This window comes from Miscanthus floridulus, chromosome 19, assembly GCF_019320115.1.
Source record: "Miscanthus floridulus cultivar M001 chromosome 19, ASM1932011v1, whole genome shotgun sequence".
NCBI classification, from domain to species: Eukaryota; Viridiplantae; Streptophyta; class Magnoliopsida; order Poales; family Poaceae; genus Miscanthus; species Miscanthus floridulus.
The window spans coordinates 83,183,113-83,206,866 of record NC_089598.1 but is presented as its reverse complement, the minus strand read 5'-3'; the positions used below and the strand labels follow the sequence as shown (position 1 = coordinate 83,206,866).

Sequence of the window (23,754 nt, the reverse complement as noted above, 5' to 3'; positions counted from 1 at the left end):
ATGTTGCATATGTTGCCTATGTTGCAATGGCTATACACGTATGTTGCAAGCGTCTATTCCAAATGTTTTATTTGTTTTTTAGATGTATGTTACCAGTGCGTTTATTTGAATGTTGCATATGTTGCACACATATGTTGCAAGTGTGTTTATCTGGATGTTGCATATATTTTGCAATGACTTTTCAAGTATTTTTAAGGTGTTTTTGCGAATGTTTCAGACGTATGTTTCAAATATTTCATATGTCTTCAGACATATGTTGCATATATTTTATTGGGATGTTTCAAAAGTAGATCGGGTGTTGCAAATGTTGCAATGACGCTGGTGGTTGGCAGATAGTGGCCTGCCGCAGGGCTTCGACTCCTACCACGTGTCTTCCTCACGTGGCGTGCCTCGTCCTCTCCTCTCCCTTTCCATCCCTTTCCTTCCCTCCATCTCATCGTAGCAAATCGAGGTCGGCAGGGGAACCCTACCCGATGAGTGCGCGGATGCCCACGTGGTTTCCCTACAACAAGCTGAGATCTGCATCGTCTGCTCGCTACACGAGAAACAGAACAGCCACGGGCGTCCGTCGGACGTCTGTCATACCGTAATCATAATCTCTCCATAGGTGAGGAATGGCCAAGTAAGAAATTGAAACTACAATGTTGGTTTTGCCTCATTTGAATAGTTGAGTGCAGTATTGCTCGGTTGCACTCCTGTATACTCTATGTGGGAAGTCAATGCTAGCACACCATTCTTCCATTAATAAGCTCGATATCATAAACAGAAGAATTTTGTTGCAAAACTTCAGTTTGGCGACTTGTTCGCTTGTGCTATTTAGCCGGCTTGTTCACTGCTGCTATTTAGCCGGCTTTAATCCGTACCAATCAGCCATGGAACCGTGTTTTTCTCTCACAATAAATTAGCCGTACAAACCATCAGAAGCCGATTTAAGGCCCCTTTGGCACGGTTCATCCAAAACGGCTTCACCGGTGAAGCCAAAGCCGGTGAAGCCAGAAAAACTGGCTTTTCCCGGCTTCTAGTTTGTTTTAACCTCGGCTTACAAAACGGCTTCACACTACAGTACCTCGATTTACGCAAAATAGATGAAGCCGAAGCCAGCATAAGTCGTGCCAAAAAGGCCCTTAATACCAGTGTCTCTATAATTTTAAAAAATACGGACTGACCTGACCGTACTGGCACTGCAACAGGCCGTCGCATGTGTGTCTTCGTCGGCCGTCCACCTATCCTCGCGTGCTCGCGTCTCGGGCCTGCGGTGGCATCGGGTCAGTCAGACATCGACTGCCAAGCCAAGTCGGCGTCTCACGGTCTCGGCAGTCGGCATCAGCAAGAAACTGAGAAGGCGAGAAGGCGAGAGGAGTCGCATCGGGGTAGAGCGTCACCACAAGCTAAGGCCCTGTTTGGTTTCCGCAAGCTAAGGCTCTGTTTGGTTTTCATAAGTCATGTGACTTATTAAGTCAGGTGACTGAAAACCAGTGACTTATAAGTCATGCCTGTTTGGTTGTAGATGACTTATAAGCTCATTTAAGGTGTGGGCCCCACGCGGAAAAGGGTGACTTATAAGTTTTAAGCAGGGGTGAACTAACTTAAAACTTATAAGCAGGAGTAACTTATAAGTTGGTGATGTTTGGCAAAATAAGTCACTTATTTCATTTTTTATAACTTATAAGTAGGTAACTTATTTGGAACCAAACATGCCCTAAGTCGGGTTGGGGCGATTAGATGCCGCGGCATGAAAGATGAAACGTCGCTGCTTACTAGCATACTCCCTCCGTCCCTAAATATTAGTCATCATTATTTACGTGCCAATAACTTTGACTCGATTTATAAAAAAATACGTGTAATATTTCTATCTCTAAATAAATTTATTAAAAAACAAGATTCAAATATCTATCCAATAATATTAATTATGTATCATAAATATTAATATTTTTTAATATATATTTAGTCAAAGTTGTTTATCGAAAAACAAAAACGACAGACATTTAGGCATGAAGAGAGCAGTACACTGGTACATACTAGAATTGGAACTGCCGGCGTCGTACGGGAAAATTGTTGGGCCTTCAAATCAAATCCGCCTAATATATCTACTAATTACATATATGTTTATATGTTGAGGGGGAACTCCGTTCCACGGCCCCCGGCGGTCACACTGGTTGCTCCTCCCCTAGAGCAGGCCCTCCATCACTTAAGAAGATAAGTAAGAGGCAATATTTATTTTTACGAAAAACTTGCTTGGTACAGCTGAAGAAAGAGATTTCACTTTAGATTTGACTGTTCTCCCAATTTACAAACATGATTTGTCATCTCTGGACGAACCCTTCTCAGAGGAGGAAGTATGGATGACAATAAAAAAAAAACATGCTATTGGACAAGTCTCCAGGGACAGCTGAGTTCACAGGACGATTTTATAGAAGTTGCTGGAGTAATATCAAGGGTGATGTGTTGATGGTCTAACAGCTATTCAGTGCGGTCATGTCTTCAAATTCAGGCTCCCTTAATAGTGCATAAATCACTCTTACCAAGCACGGCGGAGGGAGGGAGGGGCGGAGGGGGACCAGGCACCCTCTATGCTTAAACACCTCTTGTAGTATTGATCTAGGATCAGCAAGGCCACTTAGATCAGCAATGAATCTCGTCGGAGATACGTAGAACAACAAATAAATGGCCCCGTTCGCTTCGCTGAAAAAACAAGCCGAAACACTGTTCTGGCTGATTTGTTGTGAGAGAAAAACATGGTTCTGGTTAAAAAAAAACAAGCTGAAAAGACGGATTATAAGAGAAGAAACAAAGCCAAAGAGGTTGGAAGAGGTAGGGTCCAGAGGAGTAAAAAGTATGTTAGATTTGTTTTTCAAGGTGTTGGATGCCTCCATCGACGTGAGTTGGTCTTATCCCACCAATAAACAAGTCCACATTGAAAACATGTTTTCTAGTTTTCTGTGCGGACTAAGGGTATGTTTAATTGAGCTGTAGCTATGAGAAAAGTTGTTGTTGGTTGTGAGCTGTGAAAAAACTATTATGGGCTATGAGCACTGTTCGCCTACACGGCCGTGTAGCCCGTGTACACGCCGTGTACACGCTACACGGTGGTGCGCCGTTTCCGTCCGTTTCCGTTTCATCGTCCGTTTACCCCGTTTAATTGACCGTTTAGCCCGTTTAGTGGACCGTTTAGCCCGAATAATAGCTAAACGGTAGGTGACCGACTGTTTACCGTTTAACGTTTAGGAAAACACTGGCTATGAGTTGTGAAAAAATTGAAAGTTGTTTGGTTGAACAAGTAAATATTATATCTTTTATCTTTATCTTTCTTGGCACAACTATGAAAGTTCTCTATTCCCCTATTTTGAAAAGCAGAAAGCCAAAAACAGCCTCCAAAAATATTCCCTTTCATTGGGATTTTGACTTTTGAAAAGCAAAAATAGCCTCAAAAAGGTCAACCAAACAGACCCTAAATGACCTAGCCGACCCTAAAGCCTGGCTTAGCCGGTTTTACTGCCTGCCCCAAAATGATTGTTAACATAAACCCCTCTTTTTAGGTGAGATTACTCGAATCTAAAAACATAATAGCATCTATGGCAATGATATAAGCCATCCACTATTTTTATTCTACGAACAATGCATGCATCGACAATTTATTCTAATGGCAATATGTGTACATCAGCCATCGTTTAGACATCACTCTTGCCAAACGGTTAGGAAAATTTCTTCAAATACCTTCTATTAATTGATCTTAAGAGACGATCTGTTCGCTTCGCTGAAAAGCCATGCTAAAAAGTATTGTTCACTAAATTGTTGTGAGAGAAAAACACTTTACCATGACTGATAAGCCAAGCTGATAAGTTCAAGCGAACAAGGACCATGCAAGTCTAGCGAATAAGAATTTCCAAACACAACCTTGATAACTTTGTACGGACCTCATCCTCAGGGTCCTCAGAACGGTCACAATTTGATGATAGGATGCAACATTGCAGCAAGCACGAACTGAAATAGTTAAATCATTGGCACTCTTTACAATTTTTTTTTAACAAACACTTTACAACCTTTTTAGTATCAGAAATAATCGGCAATCATGGTGGGCCACTAAAATCTGACTCGCTGCAATAACCACTTTATTTTCAAAGCGGATTGATACGTACCATGGATACTTTCATGGACTTCTCTCATAGCCACTTTAGCTTGATCATCCAAGCATTTAAGCAACAAATTTTTAGCGGCAACAATAAAGCTATCAAAGCATACTTAAATACAATTTACCGAACACTTTTATTAGCTCTGGCACTTGGATCACGTAAAACAAATTCGCAAGCAACGAACATCGTTTTCATGTCAGAAAGGCCAACAAATACAGTTCCGCACACAACCAGACTAAGCAAAGCAGACTATAAAACAATGTGCTTACACGTAGTGACCTACCAAGTGACAGCACAAGACAATCACAGGTCAATCACACAAATATCATGCGTCCACCTACTTCCCCAAGGTTGATTAAATCCAAAAACTAAACTAAACCTAAATAAAAAAAACACATAATTAATAAAAAGTTGCATCAAAGTCATTGGTGGTAGAATAATTTATAAGACTACAGAACACTTTAAAATATTAAAAAAAATAGACCAATGGGTATCTCATTTGCTAATTTCTGGACAGGCTAGTCAGCTAGGTATCACCATTTGGTCACACGCCCGAAGGGCCTGGTGTGCGTAGTATCTTACATCTACATCTGGGTCCTCACTGAGCTCAACTAGGCATGGTTTCACCGCCTTCTCCACAACCTGCAAATACACATTCAATGAGCTAGGTGAAAAGCCAAACATTCATAAAAATAGGATCACAACAACAGAGTTTGATGACTACAACTTACAGATTGATCAAGGATTGGTACAAGTGATTGCAGGACTTTAGCAACATTGAATTTCATGTTCGGAACCCTAGCAATTAAAGATGATATCAGTGAGACCTTGCGGAGAGTATGCCTCAACATGTGTTATTTTGGACTCACCTGTCCTTTGAAGAAGCAATGACAACAGGGAGCAACTGTTGGCATGTGATATCAGGACCCATGACAGGAGCTAGCAAAGAAATAGCTTGTAAAGTGGTCATCCGATACAGATAATGTGGGTTGTTTATCTTCTCCAAAACCTAGAATACAAAAGAGATTAGACAATATAAAGATTTTCAATCTATCTGTTGATATAATTAATTAAGCATAAGTAAAATTTATTCCAATACCCTCTTTACCCTGCTTTAATGCAAAAAGAAATGTTGGTGCTGTATCCTCCTATTTGGGGGTATACAAGGTCCAATCTGATGTCATAACAACTTGGTCTATGCATTGTATCAGCATAGACTCTGAAACTGAGAGGCATTCAGTGAAATATTATCACGTCACCATCTAAGCGACCGACTTAGGTGCTAAACCTAGCTCACCCTAGGCACCAGGTGCCAAACAACCATGTAGCGTCGCCCATCTAAGCGACCAACTTAGGTGCTAGACAATACACGATAGGTGCCACCCATCTAGTGTGTGCCTAGCACTTCTGTAACACTACTTTCCTAGATTTCTTTATGAACACACAAAAGAATGGGAAGGGGCGCAAAGGAGACTCCTTTGTCGCCCTCGCATAAGAGATGATGTGCATGGGTTTTGTGCATATAAGCTGAATAGTAGGTTAGTAACCAAAGGACTCATGTCTTCGCTCAAGTCAAGGTTTTAAGCTTAAGAATAAAATAAGCAATTTATCATAATAAATGCTATTACATTTTTAACAGTATTAAGGCTAACCTGAGGAATTATATGCTGCATCGCCCACTCAAGGCCAAATTCCTCTGCCAAACGCTTTAAATTGTTGGCAGCAGCATCTCTGATTGAGAAAACCTGAAGCCAAATGTTTAGTATTTTGAGTCACTATTACATTACATAGAATCAATCAAGAATTCAACTTATATAGACTAAAAAGACCATCATTAGAAACTGTATGCATGGTTTCTGCATTAATGGAACTTGTATAATAATGGTTGGTGAAATTATTTATGCACCTTATCTTCCAACCACTGAATGCAAAGTGCCCCCAGCTTGTCATCAAAAAAACGAACACCTAACTGGCTGGCCAACAAAGGTATGTAATCAATTATGGCAAGCCGAACTCTCCGGTACCTATCTTCAGCGAGCTCTACAATGGCTGGTAGAAGTGATTGCGACAGCAAGTCAATTCCAATAACCTGTAAAAAAAATACAGGAGAGAACTTACAAGTGCATCATTGAATGAAATGAATGATGCCAGGAAGCAGCTTGAGCACAAGTTAAAAAACCTATTCTTGTCCAATTAAACCAGGTGAACCTTACTGGTTTCTTAGTCAAATCTATTTGCTACAGTGCCAGCTGCATGTATAGTCCCAAAAGAGAAATCTAGCTGTACCAAATTTTTTCACTATTTGGAGCACAGGGTGAACAGCTATCATTAACCAAGAAAATATAATGCTGCTCAAAAGTCAAGGCTCAATTCAAAAGCATGGGATCTTCAACACAAACATTGGGATTTTATTAACACATTTATAACAAATAGAAGATAGAAATAGTGCAAAGGAACTATACTTAGTTCCAAACTTGAGCTCATATAATATACATGTTACAATAGAAAAGACATGGTGGCCAATTGACAAATCGAAGGACTAGAGGTGTTATAAACACTAGCTTACACAACAGCTAACCAACATAGGATAGCCAAATGACAGGGGTTGAAGTGGATAAAGGTATTGGAAGAGAAGATAATCTATATAATAGGAATATAGGATGAAAGAACATTTGGGTTGAGAATAGACTAATTTCTGGTCTTTCACGATTGATAACTGAATGTTTTAAAAAAACGATTGATAACTGATCTATTGCTACCCCTTTGGTAGGAAGAACGCCACTAGATTCCGAAGAAATAATCTGCAATTTTAAGGTACTATTCTAAAAAACAGAATATAAGTAAAGAAGTAAAATTTACAAATTAACTAATTATTATTCTTACAACAACAACAACAACAACAACAACAAAGCCTTGAAGTCCCAAACAAGTTGGGGTAGGCTAGAGTTGAAACCGAGCAGAAGCAATCAAGGTCCAGACACGTGAATAGCTGTTTTCCAAGCACTCCTATCTAAGGCTAAGTCTTTGGGTATATTCCATCCTTTCAAGTCTCCTTTTATTGCCTCTACCCAAGTCAACTTCGGTCTCACCTCTGCCTCTCTTCACGTTACTATCCTGGCTTAGGATTCCACTACGCACCGGTGCCTTTGGAGGTCTCCGTTGGACATGTCCAAACCATCTCAACCGGTGTTGGACAAGCTTTTCTTCAATTGGTGCTACCCTAATCTATCACGTATATCATCGTTCTGAACTCGATCCCTTCTTGTATGACCACAAATCCAACGCAACATACGCATTTCCGCGACACTAATTATTATTCTTACCTTCCAACTAAATGGTGCACAAGTGAAATTGGTGGACAGGTAGTCTCTCAAGTACACAACCAATTACCAACAAAATTTCAACTTCAAGTGCTACTACTTGTGGACGAAGCAGGAAAATCTGTGTTTATAGCTTAAACTACATAGCTTGCCAGGGTAGCCAGGCACTGACCTGGTTAACTTGATCGAGTTTGCTTATAATGTTTAGTCGAACATCAGGGAACTCATCCTTCAGCAAAGAAAGAAAAATGGGAAGAAGTTGTTCAATAGTGGCATCCTACAAAAGGTCAAAACTGGAACAGTCAGTACAATTAGATCAGCATTTAGCAGTTGACAAGTACCAATAATGATTAGCAGTAATGTTGTATGTTAACAAAGACCAGCAAATATTTAACAGTACTATCAGAAGGAATATCCTCATGAAATGACAGGATCTATCTAATATTCAAATCATTAGCACAGAAGGATGTGGAAACGAAAAAAAGAAAAACAACACAAAAAGATTTACAAAAGCATAAACTTTTTTTAAAAAACAAACATATCCCTATCTCAACCAAGTGAACTGATAGGTTCAGCCCTCGCAAAAAAAAAAAAAAAAATGATAGGTTGAGGACACATGTGGATCAGATGTAGAAGAATAAGAAATTCCAAATAACCTATCTAAAATTCAGGATGAACTCAAGATTAGTAACACAGATCATTATACAGCTGGGGGGCACATATCTTGTTATGTTCCTTCCAGAAAAGGATATAAACTAATTTAAAGCTATCAACAGAACAAATGAGAACTTATACTACTGATAACTGTAGTGTAATTTTCCATCAAACTGATACATTGCATTCACTGATAGAGCTCACACCTTTCCCAATACAGGAGCCATTCCCATAATAACTGATGCCAAAGCTGAACGAACATGCTGGGATGAATCTGTTGATAATTCCTACTGGTACAACAGGCACAAGTTAACCACTGAATATTGGTGCAGAGCTCAACTAGTGTTTGTGCAATGCTTAAACACACCTTGACACATGGAAGAATATGTTCGATTGCAATTTGTGGGTTTAATATTTTGCAGAATTTTGTAACTTTTCCAGCAGCTGCAATCCGCACTTCAGCCTCATTGTCACAGAGGAGGCGAACATATGCTGACACCAGATCACCCCTATTATAAAAGGCAATGGTATCAATAGTAAACGAGTCATGGTATTACATTGATTAATCTTTCCATGTATAAAGCAATAATCACTTTATGTCAAACCACCATTTTTAACATAAAGAAAAGATTAAACACCTTGTGGGCTCAGTACCAACAGCTTCACATAGCTCATACAGTTGATTTGCCACCATATAGCGCACACGCCAAGATTTATCCTGACAGATGTTAAGTATAAGCAATTGAAACCATGTATGGTAGTGTGCTGAAACTTAATCATATCAAATTATTGTCTAGTGACAGACCTTAGGGTAATCTTATAGTCTAGTAATTTTACGAGAATTAGTATTGACAACTTTATCTTCTCTCTCAACATTTATGAAGCCATCAAAAGTGTGTAAGATGTACCTGAGAGAAATTTACAATAACTGGGAGAATATGTGCTGCACAATCTTGGGGCTCCAACAACTTCCCAAGAGCAGCACAACCCTCAACCGCCAATAGTCGCACTGAATCTTGGTCTGAGATAAGTCAAACAGTTTCTTCTTAGCTGATGTAACATATGGTTTGATTGTGAACTAATTTCATATAACAGACGCCTTGTAACATTCAAGGTTATTAAGATTTATCTTCAAGAAAATAAACAAAATGGTTTGATACAGAGTTTCAATATAAAGCAGAGCTTAGCTCAATTATTTTCAAGCCTCAAGGATTGATGATTATAATTAAACATCATGACTCCTTACAAGTCTGTAATAGTAGGTTCAAGTGAAAAGGCACAAAATGGGCATACACAACATAAATTATCCTTAAATCATCAATTCTGAGAGAAGAATTATGCATGTGTTGTGGCTCAGATGGCCAATGGCTGATTGGGCCTCAATGTGGACCAGGTGGGCCACAGGAGAAAGCAGAAGCAGTTGTCCCTGCTTGGGGCACACGCTAGGAGGTATCCTAAGGCACAACGTAAGATACCATTGAAAAACCATAGTACCAACTAGCACTAAAAGATCACAAAAACTGTAAAATAGCACTGAAAGAACCCACCAACCTAATATACCATTGAAAAACCATAATACCAACTAGAAGTAGCACCCTGTTACATTTTCCATCCAGCTCCGTTAACAAGGAACAAAATACCCCTACCCAGTACCAACCTGCCGACACAGAAACGGCTGGCGACCAGCCCTCTTCACCATCCTCCTATTGTTCTTCTCCCCTTCACCGCCGCCGCCAAAGAGCACAGCTATGGCCGCCTCTCCACCGCCACTGCCAGGGAGCAAGACCATGGACGCCTCCACGGCCTTGCACCACTGGTCAGACTGCATGCACAGCTGCCGCAGCTGTCTCATCTCCCCGCTTGCAGCCTCAGAGGCCCACATTGTTCGCCGGTCGTTGCAGTTCCACCAGCGTCAGGCGGGGTAGGTGGTGTGGTCAGGGGGAGGTGAGCGAGAGAGGGGGGCGTCGGCCCCTGGCGGGGCAAGCAAGAGTGGTTGGGTCACCCCAGGGGGAGGGGGCGAGGGGAGGTCGTGTCAATGCTATCAAGTCATCTAGTCGATCCTAGTCGCCATGGGACCGACCAGGCAACAAGTCCTGATTAGTTGTCAACCAGGGCGACTAGTCAGTCCTAGTCGTCTCCTAGTCATCCTATATATATCAGGACTAGTATCCTATAATAATATATTATATGTTCTAGAGTACAAATCAAGCATGAAGATGACTCTAGGGTGGTGGCTGCATGTGGGGTTGTAAATTGGGCTGAAAAACATGAGCACAAGTGGCCTAAGCCAGCCCATGTCCTAAGCTACCCAGCAATTCCATTCTGTTTCTGGTCGTCCACCCCCTAGTCGACGACTAATCGGATGACCAGAAAACTAATCAGCCTAATCGAGTTGTAGCCTCTAGTCGAGTCTAGGATACCGACTAGGACGACTAATCGCGATTGATCGGACGACTTGATAACACTGGGTCGCATGGCCGCGGGCAGAGGAGGGGAAGTTGGTCGCCGGCATGGGAGGCGTGAACGCTGAGGTGAGATTGATGATAAGGTGAGCCTAAGGGATAAATTCCATTTCAAGCCTGGTTATGTTCTGTCCAAGGAAGAAAAATACTGCTTTCGGTGAAAATATGATGGAATGCTATATTTAGTTAACTGTTTTGATCTTTCAGTGGTATTTCCCGGTGAGCAGATTCTTTCGGTGGTATTTTACGATTCTTGCGATATTTCAGTGCTACTAGAACAAATTTTCCCAATACAGTTAAGCTTACAAGTTACAAGGCAACAAAAAACCTTCTATATCATGATGTCTATTTGAGCTTGATGAAAATGGGAGGGCCGTGAATAAGATAATAAGCACATAAGAACAATTCTGCATAGCTAAGCAGGTTACAATAGCAATGGTATTTGTATTAAAAATTGATAATTGTAACAACAGATTGCGGCAGCCAACAGGCAAAAAAAAGATATTCGACTGTGCATCATGTCTATTACGTATAGAAAAACAAATTGCTAAAGAATATTAAAGGACTTACAGTGGCACGAAACAGAATAGAGCAATAAGCGTCAATTAATTATTGTGAAGTTAGTAAAACAAGAAAAGTAACTAAAGTCAAAATGCAGGTGCAAAGCACAAAAGTAATCCAATAGTAAAATCCAATGGTACAATAACCCTATTCGCTTGAGCTTATTCAGCACTACTTTTCAGCCATAGAACAGTGTTTTCCTCTCACAACATTTCAGCATAATCGAACAGGGTGACAATATGTTGAGAACAAAATTTAAATAATAAAACAAAGATGTATGAGTCGTATGCACGGAACTAAAGCAAATCATCCACAAAACAAAAGAGATAACTTAATAAAACAGTGGTAAAAATATCTGTAGGATGTACCATCATGAGTTAGATCATCAAATATTGATATGACTTCTGTCTTCAAATGACTTTGTTCAACTGTCCGCAGCAAACTTTCCAAGATTAGAAGCAGCAGCTCTTCGTACCATAGGCATGTCGTCTTGGCATAACTGGCCATAAATTGTCCTCAGTTCTGCCTTCAGTTGCTCAGGTGCACTAGGATAGGCGATATGAAAAAGGCCACATGACGAAACTCGAGCTGTGAACCACTCGCCTGCCGCCAACCTCTGAATTGATCAAGTGTGTCCAGTTAATTGCTATAAGATATAGAACAGTGTAGAATGTAATTGTACTTCCCACATACACAAGTGTTTTGTGTTCGTTATATAATTTTGAATGAAGTGCCCTCTTTTCGTATGCGGTAGACAATCAATAACTAATTTAACTAAATCCATAACACGGAACTTAAGAACAAAGATTAGTTTATGAAACATGTAGAAAACTAGTTCACTAGAAATCAAATATAAGTTACTAATGGAATAAGCTAAATGATTGTTGTAAAGCATACTCCCAATACTATACAACAATAAATAAAGATTGTTGATGACATTTGACAAGGTAAATAGATAGCGTCATGATTTTATGATGGGCATAGGCAAATTATATTAAAAGCTAGTAAAATGGCAAACAATCAGATTTTCAAAATAAAAACACAACAGTCTAGATAATCCTGTGGAACTTGTTCAAAGTAAAAACACAATAGCCTAGACGATCCTGTGGCAGTGGACCACTTCCAATACATATTGTAAATTTGATGATGACTCCAGTAACTTGTTAACTGAGAATGTAGAGTTATAAATTCATGAAGATATTCAATAAGCTTCTGCATAGTGTTATGAAGCACCTGTAATGATTATAGAATCACAGAAAGTTTGACAGCAGTAAAAGGAAAACAAGTTTATGTGTATTTCTAATAAGTTAGAAGCATGTATAACCTACAGCTTTAGCCAAAATTGGTGTGAATACTTCTTTTTCTGTCAGAGTGAATAAGAAAAGATCGAAACCTATCACAATAAAAGTAGTCCTCATACCTTTACGACAGGGGCAAACCAGTCCACAATATCACTTTCCTTCATCTGTGCTCCTATCCGACAAAACGATTCCACAGCCTTGTCTCTGACACAGGTTTCCTCCACAGTACACAATGTTTCCAGTGGTGGAAGCAAAACGTGTGCATGCTCTACACCTCCAACATAAGGAATAAAAACGCCCAACTCTTCCGCCATTGCAAGAAGCACCTCATCTTCATCGTCGTTGTTTTCACTAAGGAATGGAATCAGCTCTTTCCTTGTTCTTTCTTCACCCAATGCACGGGCAATTGTAGAAAGCTTTCTGATGGAGTTAAGGCGCAACTGAATATCTTCATTTTTCAGTTCATCAATCAGTACAGCAATCGGGTACAGAGGTTCATCAATCATAGCCATTATTATGTTTGGCCAGAATTTTTTTTTCAGCTGAAAATACACCAAAAGGGATCAATAGCGTCCTTAAAACTGAACACAATATTATGAAAGCCAAAATCTTATCAAGCATTGGCTACAGGACGCCAAATTAGGTCAACAAGGTTTTAGCTCCTAACAGGGGCGGCCCAGCAAAGGGACATGAGTGTACACATGTAACACCCGATAATTTTTCAAAAAGGTTCGAAGTTAGGAGGCATCAAATAGCCAAATAACTTTAGGTTAGGGTTTGGGTGCTCGGTTTCGCACAGCAGGAAGGGAAGAGAAGGATGGGAATACCTGGTGGGTGCTCGTCGCCGGCGAAAAGACCGACGAAGACCTCGGAACCTGGCGTAGGGCGGCGCCGGCGCCGGCGGCCCACCAGTCGTCGGAGAGCGAGGGGGCGAGACACCAATCGTTCTTAGAGCGAGAGGTGCGCGTGAGTGAACTGTGAACGGAAGGGGAATGCGGCGAGGGAGAGAACGGGAGGGGAATGCGGCGGACGGCCGGCGGTTGTTCGGCCCGGGGAGAGCGCACACGGGCCTTCTCCTGGGCCGTTCGTTGCAATTTCTTTCTTTCTTTTTTTCTTTCTTTCGCTCTCTCTCTCTCTTCTATTTATTATGTATTCGATTTCATTGTAAATTAGCACAACATTATCTGCTAATTTGGCTAATTAGCAGATATTTTTTTTAAATATTTTATTAAGGTTGATCATTTTTAATTAAAGAAAGAAAACATTTTATTTCACTAGAATGTAGAACAATTTCACAAACTTGGAATGTTTTTTTTATTTTAATCTATAACACTTTATTAACTTATTTTTCCCTTTGTGAAAATTTCCAAGTGAATGCGAATTTTTTTTACTAAACATGGAACAATGACTCCCATGAAACAGTAAACAAGTCCGGAAAGGGAGGATGGGGGTCTGTGATAAAGGACTGCAATGGAGAAGCTGGGGCTGGTAGTTTGAGAAATCTCAAAGATGCTTTTGAAATTTGAAGTTGAACTTTGCCTGCATGGCTAGCATGAAGAGAACAAACCAGCTAGGAATTCAGAAGATTGTTTCATAAACAGATTGCATCATGATTAAAGAAGTCATTGAGGGAGATGGTTTCAGGTTGGCACAATATGGAGAACTTATCTTTGAAGTGAAGAGTTTGATATGTTCTAGTTTTTCTAGCTTCTACACGAAAAAGAAAAGTTATTCTAGTTTCTCAGTTAAATTGTCCCCTCGTGATTATAATAAAGTAGCTCATGCCTTGGCGTCAAAAGGTTGTAATTGTCCTATAAACACTAATCTGGTGTGGGATGACACACCGGACGAGCTCCAGGCAGTGATGTCGCTGTGACCTTGGTTTAATGGAATTTCATATTCCGTTTCTAGAAAACGATGAACTGCTCATAAAATGCCCTGCCACGTGTGTGCGTTGCGTTGTACAGGCCCAAGCCAAAAACAGCTGCCGCATCCTCGCAAGTCTCGATCCAAATCTTGAGCGTGTGTTTTGGAGAGCGAGAGGTTAGGGCTCGACCGCAGGCAATGGCGGGCGGTGACGACCGTAGCCTCAAGAGGAAGCAGTCGAGCGCGTCGGAGACCGGCGCCTGTGACCTGAACGGGAAGGAGCAGACCGACGCCGGCTGAGATCCTCGGGACGACGAAGGAGGAAGAGGAGGCGCCGGATCTCATCCGGGCAGGGAAGCGCACGGCGGAGGCGGCCGGTGCCTGTGACCTGAACCTGAACGGGAAGGAGGAGAGCGCGCTGGCGGCGACGGCTGAGATCATCAGGATGAAGAAGAAGGAGGTGCAGGATCTCATGCGGGCGAGGAGACACATGTATGAGGAAGCCAAGCCGGCCGGGACTGAGGGGAAGAAGAAGAAGAGGAAGAAAGTGGTCAAGCAGATGTTTCCGCAGGCGATCATCGACTTGTTGATGACAAGGATCTCTAAGCCCATCGATATCATCCCTGACGATGTGCTGGCCACATATCACCAGAGAGATCGCGACATTCATGTCATTAGTATGGCTATTGATAACAAGATCTTGGAGTACGACCAGGCCATCATCAACCAGTACTTGGAACTGGGCTATGCGGTAGACGAGAACGAGGTCACCGACGACGAGAACGAGACGGTGGACTAGTGCAGAAGCAGAGGGGATCAATAATCTATTTATTTACTCTAGTTGAGTGCCCGTGCCTTGCTACGAGTAAAACATCTCATGACATACAACCACATAAGTAAAATGGGCCTTTTACGTCGGTGCCATTAAAAAAGATAGCCTAATCGTCAATGCCCCTGCAAAGTTGGGTCTATCGCTGCCGCCCCTGGGTTTGAAAACTTCTTTCGCCCAAGCCATTCCGTCCATTGTAGCTACTAATAGTGGGTAACGGAAGTGGAAAAAGACTTGAATGCCACTGGGGAGTAAGAGGATGACTGAAAACTTGTGTGTTTCTTCTATGCCACTCCCAGGACCTAGCCTCTTGGCGCCATCGCCCGCGCCATGCTCAAGAACCCCGGCATCCTGCTGCTTGACGAGGCCACCAGCGCGCTCGACTCGAGTCGGCGAAGCTCGTGCAGGAGGCGCTGGACCGCTTCATGATCGGGCGCACCACCCTGGTGATCGCGCACAGGCTCTCCACCATCCGCAAGGCCGACGTCGTGGCCGTGCTGCAGGGCGGCGCTGTCTCCGAGATGGGCACGCACGACGAGCTCATGGCCAAGGGCGAGAACGGCACCTACGCCAAGCTCATCCGCATGCAGGAGCAGGAGCAGGCGCACGAGGCGGCGCTCATCAACGCCCGCCGCAGCAGCGCCATCTTCGCCTACATCCTCAGCGCTGTGCTCAGCGTGTACTAGATCGCCAAGCGTGTGCGCGAGAAGATGTTCGCCGCCGTGCTCCGCAACGAGATCGCCTGGTTCGACGCCGACGAGAACGCCAGCGCGCGTGTCGCCGCCAGGCTCGCGCTCGACGCCCAGAACGTGCGCTCCACCATCGGGGACCGCATCTCCGTCATCGTCCAGAACTCGGCGCTCACGCTCGTCGCCTACACCGCGGGCTTCGTTCTCCAGTGGCGCCTCGAGCTCGTGCTCCTCGCCATCTTCCCGCTCGTCGTCGGCGCCACCGTCCTGCAGAAGATGTTCATGAAGGGCTTCTCGGGCGACCTGGAGGCCGCGCACGCCAGGGCCACGCAGATCGCGGGCGAGGCCGTCGCCAACCTGCGCACCGTGGCGGCGTTCAACGCGGAGCGCAAGATCACGTGGCTCTTCGAGGCCAACCTGAGCGGCTCGCTCCGGCGCTGCTTCTGGAAGGGGCAGATCGCCGGGAGCGGCTACGGCGTGGCGCAGTTCCTGCTGTACGCGTCCTACGCGCTGGGGCTCTGGTACGCCGCGTGGCTGGTGAAGCACGGCATCTCCGACTTCTCGCGCACCATCTTCAAGAACATTTGGAGAGAGTGTGTTGCAATTGTCAAGCCAACTGACGAGGAACCATTTGCCCCAAACAATCCAAAAGGTTTTGTGAGGAAGGCTCTGGGACAGCCAGGCCTGAAAAGATCTGTGCGGGTCGGTGAGACAGGCTTCAGAGAGGTTGCTGCTTACCTCCTCGACTATGATCACTTTGCAAATGTTCCTCCCACCATGCTTGTCAAGATAACACACACCATCTTCAATGTGAATGACTGTGTTGGCTGCAAAAGTAAAGTATTCTGCAACAAATCAGAGGCTGTAAGCAAGATTGCATCACTGCAGGAGTTCATTCCTCATGATTTTGATGCCAGTGACCACGGGACCTCAAGCTTCCCTGTATCTGCAGTGCTTTGCCCCAGAAGATTCCTTTGAACCACCAGCTTTCTGCAAGTTTGGCAGCATGAAGGCAAGTTCCAGGAATCCACTATCCAAGCTAGATGAGTGTGATGAGGAGGACGAAGATGAGACTGAGGAGGACGAGGATGATGACATCTTGACCAGTGCATTGCCCCAGAAGATTCCTTCTATCTCCAAGCTGTCGTCGTCCATGAAGGGGCTTGGCTTCATTGGGAAATCTAAACCCTACCGTAGAGGAGTTCCGAAGGGTAAAGTGACAGGTAGAACTAACTACAGTGGCAAAGCTAGTGAGCATCAGTCCGGGAGCAGGAGCGCCAATGAGCTGCTCCCGCCCAGCGCCAGTTTTGTGAAGCTGTCGGACATGAGCCCTAAAGAGTGGAGTGCATTCCTCGACAAGTTCCAGGAGCTGCTCCAGGTGCCTTCCGCACCCGGAAGCACACTGCTGGTGTCGGCCAGCGCCCAGCGGCTGACAGAGGAGGAATCGAACGAGATGAGGAGAGTGAGAGCGGTCAATACCGGTCAACACGGAGACCTGTTTTATCTCTATACCCATGGGCAACTGGGTCATTTCCCATGCCCGACCCCACATGTCAGGCCTTCCAAACGGGGAAAAACAAGCGGAGAGGCGACGGAATGGCTTGGGCGAAAGAAGTTTCCAAACCCAGGGACGGCAGTGATAGACCCAACTTTGTAGGGGCATTGACGATTAGGCCATCTTTTTTAATGGCACTGGCGTAAAAAGCTCAAGTAAAATATATGTAGAATCATATGTCATCACAAATAATTAACATTAAAACACATAATTCAAACTAATTTATTTAAAATAAAGAAACCAGTACGATGTTATTAACTTCACCCAGACAGAGGAAAAATAAGCAACAATTCATTGTTTTTTTTTGTTTGTGAGACTAATATAACGTTAAAGATAATGTCGTACACCTTCAGGTATGTTGGCTGCGTTTTGGTTCCCCGTGTATGTGAGTAGGTGTAGCGAGATGTGCTTCCTCACTTCGTAGTTATCCTGCCAGATTTTTATACACATATATAGTTAAAATGTATGTAGGTGAAAAAAAGAAAATTATATACAAAGGATAATACTCACATTATTGCAAATGGATGTTTCTATCCTTTTGCCATTCCATGCACGCATGACAAGTAGAACATTATAACCAGATAAGTCCCTGAGGAAGCATTAAATTGTTACTATTGTATATATATAGTAGAATATAAAAGGAGTTTCCATTGTAAAAGTAGTTACCCATTTAGCTCAAATTGGCCGACTTTTGCAACTCTATGGTCAAATAGGATTAAATCATCTTGCCACCAAGGGCATGATACTTTCATGACTTTATTTAGGACAGTGGAAACTCGTTGAATTTTGGTTGTATATTTTTTTAGTGGTTGAATCTTGTAAAGATCACCTTTAGGAGTTTGGTCTACTACGTAGAGAGTTCTTCTAGAAATGTCTAGAACAAACAGATTAAAAATAGCGCCTGTAGACGTTTGAAGTGGCATAAGAATTTGGAATTGAAAAGGGGCATCTTAGTAATATGGTATTTAAGAATCTAGAATTGAAAAGAGGCATCTTAGTAATATGGTATTTAGACAAAAGATGTAAGGAACAGAAGAAGAGAAACAACGTTACCATCTTCTCTCCCAAATGACCTTATGTTGTGATAGATCATGTCATGTGCACGGAAGGTATATATGCCGCTGTTTCTGATGTTAGCAGTAGCAAAGTCGAGGCGACAGTAGAGGGAAGTGAAAGAGAAGTGGCCATTGAAAAACTGATATTGTTACGAAAGTGCCTAGCGTCCGCATCGAAACTCGTCCAAAGCCTCATGAGCTGGTCTGGTATGACTGGCGCATTCAGCTCGACCTTTCCGCTGCGGCAACAGAACCCAGGAGGTTCTTTTGGAAACCTCTTCGCACCGCAGTGGTGGCAATCTGGGACAGGTTTTAGCATGTGTGTCTCCCTAGGCATGTTACTATACACCTTTTCATATGGTGTTGGTGAGCCACTATTTTCCATTGAATTAACCCTGATGCCTAGGAGTCATACAGTAACCATTAAGTTTGAAACAAAAAGGCAAGTTAGTGCTATATGTTGGCCTAGCAAATAATGCCACCAAGCAGCAGGACTACACAATGAGTAGGACCGAGGAATGTTTTTTGGGTGGTTACACAGAGGAAGTGGACCATTTACAATCTCTAGATCGGAAATGGAATCTAGGAAGGGCAAATCACAACCAACTTGGTAGAAAGAAAGGAAGTTTGAATTTGAAACACTCGACCTATCAGAAAATATAGCATTTTGTCTGGAAATTATGTGGTGGTTCCAAGTGCAAGTTAACCAGGAATTGCTCATAGGAAGCAAACCTGAAAGTGCTGTTGCAAGGAAAAATTGGTAAAAAAGAAGATTGGTTGCATCCTATGCATTTCCTTCTAGTAGGCTATGTACTTTTTCCAGCTCCGAGTAACCATGATTTTCTGGTTTAGAGTTTTCACCGAGTAGCAGTATGTTCTTGTGCTATTTTTCAATTGCTACAGTTCATTGCTTCCAGGTTATGTTTTCTGCAATTAGCAGTAGGCTCTGTACTAAATAGTTAGCAGGTTGAGGCTTGCTATTCAGGTTTGCATATTTACTACAGTTGCAGACTACATATCCATGCTAGATGGTTCTATGAGGCAAACATTTGGAGATGAACTTTCCCTTGTGACAAGTTGACAGAGGGGATTCACTGTACTTTGCTGGACAGTTCAGTGCTTCCTCAAGGCCAACTCTCACTTGTCTAACTACAATTTTTTTTTGTTCTGTTTAACAGGTGGCTAGCTGCTCTTTTTCAGTCACCAGAGTTCCTAACTGTATAGACTACAGTAGCAGCTCCAACCAAGCGGCAGGGCTACACAACAAGTAGGACTGAGGAATGTTTTTTGTGTGGTTACTATGAGGAAGTGCACCATTTACAATCTCTAGATCGGAAATGGAATCTAGGAAGGGCAAATCCATATCTGTTGGGATAGAAACGCAGAAGAACAATCCAATAGGTAGGCTCTTTATTATGCTGAAAACCTCAGGGTGCACATATTTTATATTCTTCATATACCTCAGAATGCAAATTCTTTCTAAGCACACAAACTTATCATCAGAGTCGAAAAAACAAAATCACTGAGTAACAACCTATTGATAGACAGCAAAAAGTTTGGCACTGAACAGAATTAGGATGTGTACCTGCAAATGGATGGATGTGCTTGATTTTTCGAATGATATCTTGAGAGGTCAACGCAGGAGTTGCCTAACCTGAACAGCAAAGGCAATTGACAATTTCAGAGTAGTTCATATCTTGTGGCTCCAGCTACTGGTTGTGAAGCTGTTTCTTTCTAGGTGCCTGATATAAGTTAGCTAGCAATCTATTAAATGAGAACTCCCATGCAGAATGACTGAGATTGCCAGTACTAAATAACCAAGGAGCATACTATCTCTGTATAAAGTAAATGTAGATATGTACTTAACAAGCGAGAGTTCCAGATACATAAAACACCGCACGATAAATCTCATAATAACATATTCCAAAACCTAAGTATCGTACTCCTGTTGAAGTGTTGGGATGATGACCAAAACAACAATTACAGCAAATGAAATAGGCAGTGTGCTAATCTTAAAATCCAAACCGCAAAAACAGCACAGTAGGCTATTGAATGTTCTTAATCATTTGTATGGTCACATGTACAAATATGTGTTTTTTTACCTCTGGCAGTGGGTGGTAACATGTAAAACCAGACAAGTCGTAGGACTGAAGCACTGTAGGCACACCCAAAAGTTGCTGCAAAAGCACATGTTAGTGGTGCGATGAAGAAACAATCTATTATTATGGAAAGCGCAAAACATCTGACAAAGGAGCACAAACAGATAAAATGATCTTATTTCTATTTTTTCACTCTAGTAAGGTCCCAAGTAGGCAGTTGTAAATATGATCATAAGAGGCAAATGAAAGTATATACATTAAGGCACTGGAAAAAACATGACGTGCCTCCCTCAAATGTAATGTAAAGTAGCAACAAGGCTGACCAAGTGGGCTGCGGCTCAATCCTTGCTTTTTGCTATCCTGCTTTTTCTGCCTGAAAATTGAGTTGCAATGTTAAATGATTAATTACTTTTTATTGCAGGGAATGGCCGTTGTTGCAGCAAGAGCAACAAGGCTTCCAATTTATTCTTCTTTACAGTAAGACTTGCAGCTGAATGCAGAAACGAAGCTACTTGATGGCGCTCTCGACAGAAGTGTATAATATGAGTGGATGGGTGAAGAGACATTATCCTGAATGAACAGGAATCACACGAACAGTTTTGCGCCAAGAGTGGGGCAAGGGGAAGAATGTGAAACCAGTGACTACGTCCATGTCCAGGCCAAGAGAAAGTAGGTTACTGACAGCCAAAGCCTTGCATAGATGGTATAGTTCTGAGAATTTCACTAATATGCTGCCTCCCAGCTTGTCAAATCTGATATGAGTGATTGTTCATTAGCAGGTATAAAGAGAGAGGATAGCAAGAGGATGAAAGTTTTCCAGGAGTTTGTCCGTATGGCTCAGCCATAGCTTGATGGACATGGCTCAGTCTCACGCTATCAATGAACATTGCACATTTCATGACAAAACGGCCAGCACAAACTTGCAGATCATGCCTGAACAATTCATTATCCACTTATATCTAAAAAGCCTGTCTAGCCAAGACTAACAGATGGTTTGCTATTAGGAAAATTTAATTCAGTTTGTAACAATACTAAAGCAGCCATTGTACAGATCCCGGAAATGAATTCAGCAGCATTTTTGCCAAGACTAACAGATGGTTTGCTATTAGGAAAATTTAATTCAGTTTGTGCCAATACTAAAGCAGCCATTGCACAGATCTCAAAAATGAATTCAGCAGCATTTTTTAGATAAAGAACCAGTAATAATCAAATTGTGTCATAACAAAATTATAATTAAGATTATTTTCTAAAAAAAATCTAATTTGCTAGGGACTAAACCACATGCTTGTCAAAGCTAAATTTCCTGTGACTGAATAATGCGCATAGAAGTAAGTTCTTCAGGAAGCCCCCTTCATTCCTAAGCTGAGAGCAGGAGCAATACCGATTTTTTGACTAAATAAAGCCCTGTGTATGAAGCTTTTGCCTTATATTACATGGATCCACAGCCGTCCAACAGCTAGGAATGGCACCTCTATGAATATGAGATCAACAACTGTGATGCTTTGCCTTATATTGGCTTGAATTCAAGTCTTCAGATGCAAAGGAGATTGCTAAATAAAAATTAGCCTGTAATCCACTGATTGAAGTTTAGCAGCAAATGGCTAGACTCAGTGCAGACAGGACAAAGGCAGATCAAATCAAAGCAGATCAAACCACACCTAACCGCGCGCACGGATCCACTAAAGGATATTGGGTATGCACATGTACGGATGATAATCTTTGAAAGCGTTCAAAGTTAGTAGCACATGTAATTAATTAGACCAGACCGGATTACAAATTCACACTCCATGAAGGAAAGAGAAGGTGTGCGCATACCTGTTGGTTGCTCGTCGAAGATCTGGCGAACAGACTAACAAAGACTCGAGCGCCTGGCGTGCGGCAGCGGCGGCGGCGGCGGCGGCGGACAGCTGAGCGCCTGGCGTCGGCGGCGTCAGTGGGAGGTCGGGGAGGTGGCTGGGTGCTCGGCGATGGGGGCGGGCGCGTCGTCGACGTCAGTTGGAGGACGTGGAGGTGGCAGGGCAGGTCGAGGAGGCCGGGGCGGCGTCGTGGCGGACCCTGGCGGTTGAGGGCGACGTCGGGGCGGCGGACGAGGACGACGGCGCCCGCGCTTGGGGCTGGCGTCGGTGCTCGCGTCGGTGCTGGCGATGTGGTGGTCGGCTCCCCGTCGGACACGCAGCGGAGGAGGAAGAGGCGGAGGGCCGAAGCACGGAATTCACCCCGTCGTGGTCATGGTCCAGCGCGTCTTGGAAGAAGAGGAAGACGACCGGCGTGGGATCGTGGGGAGCCGTGACTCCGTGAGAGCGGGTGAGCCGGGTCGCAGGCGATACAGGAGGGGTCCGTTTTTTTTTTCTATTGGATGGAGGCCGTGCGAGGGTCCGTTTTTTTTTTCCGAGTGGGCGTGATTAGGAGGGGCAGGCCGACTAATTACGGTGACGATAACATCCGAGGCTTTTTAAGTAGCAGAGATATGATTTTTGGATAATCGTGCTCGTGTGTGATCTATCTACCTTGAATATTTATTCCTCATCAAATAAGTACTCCCTCCGTTTCAAACTATAAATTATTTTGAGTTTTTTTATTTATCTATTTTGTTATGTATTTAAAAGCTTTTTTTCATCCATTTTGTTATGTATCTGCCTAAATGTGGTAGAAGCTGGTTTTCACGCTTAGCTGCCTGAACATGGCAGAACCGCTTAATCTAATATCTTTCAGGAGTACTCGTATTCCATTAGACACTAAGTACTTAAGGGAGGGCACCAAATTACGCGGTTCTGTCGGGCACACTCCAGGGGAGAACCCGAAAATCCATATTTTCCCATCAGGAGCACAAATGAGAGAATAAAGCTTACATCATTATTAACCATTTCTTACATTACTTTTAATACAACAGTAGAATATAATATTTATTATTTTTAATAGCGAAATATAAACATGTTATCAGAGTTATGAATAATTTAATTTAACAGCGGAATATAAACATGCGATCATAGTTACCGCGGAAATAAATATCTACTCATAACATGATGAAACATTGATATATAAACTATCACAACAGATTATAAAACTTACATTTATAAAAACGTTTAGTAAGAGTTAAAAGTTAAACTATGATCGCAGCGTAAGGAAATCCTCTCTGAGCCCACCAAAAGAAATCCATACACAAGAGTCAGCTCTAGCATCCACCTGTCACCTACAACAGGGGGAAATAAAACCATGAGTACTCAATTATATTT

At 42.7% G+C, this 23,754-nt stretch overlaps 1 long non-coding RNA gene and 1 pseudogene across 3 annotated transcripts; both read right to left on the bottom strand.

Moving 5' to 3' along the window:
- Nucleotides 1-4,261: 4,261 nt before the first annotated feature.
- LOC136529343 (serine/threonine-protein phosphatase 2A 65 kDa regulatory subunit A beta isoform-like) lies at nucleotides 4,262-13,405 on the bottom strand (annotated as a pseudogene).
- Nucleotides 13,406-17,515: 4,110 nt separating this feature from the next.
- On the bottom strand, nucleotides 17,516-22,864 carry LOC136529344 (uncharacterized). 3 transcript variants are annotated; one of them, XR_010777263.1, is made up of 6 exons: nucleotides 22,337-22,864; nucleotides 20,778-20,894; nucleotides 20,525-20,599; nucleotides 20,008-20,076; nucleotides 17,878-17,956; nucleotides 17,516-17,796 (listed from the first exon to the last, which is right to left on the bottom strand). It is a non-coding gene; the product is annotated as an uncharacterized lncRNA (long non-coding RNA). The 3 variants fall into 3 exon arrangements; XR_010777262.1 differs by having other exon boundaries at nucleotides 20,807-20,894; nucleotides 22,337-22,863; XR_010777261.1 differs by lacking the exon at nucleotides 20,778-20,894 and having other exon boundaries at nucleotides 22,337-22,861.
- Between the last annotated feature and the right edge of the window lie 890 nt (nucleotides 22,865-23,754).